The 2,500-nt window shown below is 54.8% G+C and overlaps 9 non-coding genes and 1 pseudogene across 9 annotated transcripts; all 10 read left to right on the top strand.

The window, feature by feature from the left end:
* Positions 1-123: 123 nt before the first annotated feature.
* Positions 124-242, top strand: LOC148159250 (5S ribosomal RNA). The gene has a single exon (XR_015763312.1). It is a non-coding gene; the product is annotated as a 5S ribosomal RNA (ribosomal RNA).
* Positions 243-379: 137 nt separating this feature from the next.
* Positions 380-498, top strand: LOC148159249 (5S ribosomal RNA). Its single transcript, XR_015763376.1, has one exon. It is a non-coding gene; the product is annotated as a 5S ribosomal RNA (ribosomal RNA).
* A 133-nt stretch (positions 499-631) lies between these two features.
* Positions 632-750, top strand: LOC148159248 (5S ribosomal RNA). Its single transcript, XR_015763503.1, has one exon. It is a non-coding gene; the product is annotated as a 5S ribosomal RNA (ribosomal RNA).
* A 135-nt stretch (positions 751-885) lies between these two features.
* On the top strand, positions 886-1,004 carry LOC148159247 (5S ribosomal RNA). The gene has a single exon (XR_015763597.1). It is a non-coding gene; the product is annotated as a 5S ribosomal RNA (ribosomal RNA).
* A 137-nt stretch (positions 1,005-1,141) lies between these two features.
* Positions 1,142-1,260, top strand: LOC148159246 (5S ribosomal RNA). Its single transcript, XR_015763424.1, has one exon. It is a non-coding gene; the product is annotated as a 5S ribosomal RNA (ribosomal RNA).
* A 137-nt stretch (positions 1,261-1,397) lies between these two features.
* On the top strand, positions 1,398-1,516 carry LOC148159245 (5S ribosomal RNA). Its single transcript, XR_015763531.1, has one exon. It is a non-coding gene; the product is annotated as a 5S ribosomal RNA (ribosomal RNA).
* Positions 1,517-1,653: 137 nt separating this feature from the next.
* LOC148159244 (5S ribosomal RNA) lies at positions 1,654-1,772 on the top strand. Its single transcript, XR_015763311.1, has one exon. It is a non-coding gene; the product is annotated as a 5S ribosomal RNA (ribosomal RNA).
* A 137-nt stretch (positions 1,773-1,909) lies between these two features.
* LOC148159243 (5S ribosomal RNA) lies at positions 1,910-2,028 on the top strand. The gene has a single exon (XR_015763310.1). It is a non-coding gene; the product is annotated as a 5S ribosomal RNA (ribosomal RNA).
* A 133-nt stretch (positions 2,029-2,161) lies between these two features.
* LOC148159242 (5S ribosomal RNA) lies at positions 2,162-2,280 on the top strand. The gene has a single exon (XR_015763415.1). It is a non-coding gene; the product is annotated as a 5S ribosomal RNA (ribosomal RNA).
* A 133-nt stretch (positions 2,281-2,413) lies between these two features.
* LOC148159241 (5S ribosomal RNA) overlaps positions 2,414-2,500 on the top strand; it is a 109-nt pseudogene continuing 22 nt past the window's right edge.

Genomic DNA, 2,500 nt, shown 5'->3' with positions numbered 1-2,500 from the left:
AGGGTGCTGCTGCTCCCTTTGGGCTACGCGTCCGACATGCATTTAGTTTGTCAGGCCCAACAAAAAGCAAGCGCCAGCTAGCTGCTCTGCTGTACAAAATGCTGGAGCTGACGCTGCTTTTCGGCTTACGGCCACACTACCTTGAGAACGCCCGATCTCGTCTGATCTCGGAAGCTAAGCAGGGTCGGGCCTGGTTAGTACTTGGATGGGAGACCGCCTGGGAATACCAGGTGCTGTAAGCCTTTTTGTGCAGCAGAGGGTGCTGCTGCTCCCTTTGGGCTACGCGTCCGACATGCATTTAGTTTGTCAGGCCCAACAAAAAGCAAGCGCCAGCTAGCTGCTCTGCTGTACAAAATGCTGGAGCTGACGCTGCTTTTCGGCTTACGGCCACACTACCTTGAGAACGCCCGATCTCATCTGATCTCGGAAGCTAAGCAGGGTCGGGCCTGGTTAGTACTTGGATGGGAGACCGCCTGGGAATACCAGGTGCTGTAAGCCTTTTTGTGCAGCAGAGGGTGCTGCTGCTCCCTTTGGGCTACACGTCATGCATTTACTTTGTCAGGCCCAATAAAAAGCAAGCGCCAGCTAGCTGCTCTGCTGTACAAAATGCTGGAGCTGACGCTGCTTTTCGGATTACGGCCACACTACCTTGAGAACGCCCGATCTCGTCTGATCTCGGAAGCTAAGCAGGGTCGGGCCTGGTTAGTACTTGGATGGGAGACCGCCTGGGAATACCAGGTGCTGTAAGCCTCTTTGTGCAGCAGAGGGTGCTGCTGCTCCCTTTGGGCTACGCGTCCGACATGCATTTAGTTTCAGGCCCAACAAAAAGCAAGCGCCAGCTAGCTGCTCTGCTGTACAAAATGCTGGAGCTGACGCTGCTTTTCGGATTACGGCCACACTACCTTGAGAACGCCCGATCTCGTCTGATCTCGGAAGCTAAGCAGGGTCGGACCTGGTTAGTACTTGGATGGGAGACCGCCTGGGAATACCAGGTGCTGTAAGCCTTTTTGTGCAGCAGAGGGTGCTGCTGCTCCCTTTGGGCTACGCGTCCGACATGCATTTAGTTTGTCAGGCCCAACAAAAAGCAAGCGCCAGCTAGCTGCTCTGCTGTACAAAATGCTGGAGCTGACGCTGCTTTTCGGATTACGGCCACACTACCTTGAGAACGCCCGATCTCATCTGATCTCGGAAGCTAAGCAGGGTCGGGCCTGGTTAGTACTTGGATGGGAGACCGCCTGGGAATACCAGGTGCTGTAAGCCTTTTTGTGCAGCAGAGGGTGCTGCTGCTCCCTTTGGGCTACGCGTCCGACATGCATTTAGTTTGTCAGGCCCAACAAAAAGCAAGCGCCAGCTAGCTGCTCTGCTGTACAAAATGCTGGAGCTGACGCTGCTTTTTGGATTACGGCCACACTACCTTGAGAACGCCCGATCTCGTCTGATCTCGGAAGATAAGCAGGGTCGGGCCTGGTTAGTACTTGGATGGGAGACCGCCTGGGAATACCAGGTGCTGTAAGCCGTTTTGTTCAGCAGAGGGTGCTGCTGCTCCCTTTGGGCTACGCGTCCGACATGCATTTAGTTTGTCAGGCCCAACAAAAAGCAAGCGCCAGCTAGCTGCTCTGCTGTACAAAATGCTGGAGCTGACGCTGCTTTTCGGCTTACGGCCACACTACCTTGAGAACGCCCGATCTCGTCTGATCTCGGAAGCTAAGCAGGGTCGGGCCTGGTTAGTACTTGGATGGGAGACCGCCTGGGAATACCAGGTGCTGTAAGCCTTTCTGTGCAGCAGAGGGTGCTGCTGCTCCCTTTGGGCTACGCGTCCGACATGCATTTAGTTTGTCAGGCCCAACAAAAAGCAAGCGCCAGCTAGCTGCTCTGCTGTACAAAATGCTGGAGCTGACGCTGCTTTTCGGCTTACGGCCACACTACCTTGAGAACGCCCGATCTCGTCTGATCTCGGAAGCTAAGCAGGGTCAGGCCTGGTTAGTACTTGGATGGGAGACCGCCTGGGAATACCAGGTGCTGTAAGCCTTTTTGTGCAGCAGAGGGTGCTGCTGCTCCCTTTGGGCTACACGTCATGCATTTACTTTGTCAGGCCCAATAAAAAGCAAGCGCCAGCTAGCTGCTCTGCTGTACAAAATGCTGGAGCTGACGCTGCTTTTCGGCTTACGGCCACACTACCTTGAGAACGCCCGATCTCGTCTGATCTCGGAAGCTAAGCAGGGTCGGGCCTGGTTAGTACTTGGATGGGAGACCGCCTGGGAATACCAGGTGCTGTGAGCCTTTTTGTGCAGCAGAGGGTGCTGCTGCTCCCTTTGGGCTACACGTCATGCATTTACTTTGTCAGTCCCAATAAAAAGCAAGCACCAACTAGCTGCTCTGCTGTACAAAATGCTGGAGCTGACGCTGCGTTTCGGCTTACGGCCACACTACCTTGAGAACGCCTGATCTCGGAAGCTAAGCAGGGTCGGGTCTGGTTAGTACTTGGATGGGAGACCGCCTG

The sequence above is a fragment of the Poecilia mexicana genome, unplaced genomic scaffold (genome assembly GCF_051168715.1).
Source record: "Poecilia mexicana isolate PSO_F unplaced genomic scaffold, ASM5116871v1 scaffold_6, whole genome shotgun sequence".
NCBI classification, from domain to species: domain Eukaryota; kingdom Metazoa; phylum Chordata; class Actinopteri; order Cyprinodontiformes; family Poeciliidae; genus Poecilia; species Poecilia mexicana.
This window is presented reverse-complemented; position numbering and strand designations above follow the sequence as displayed.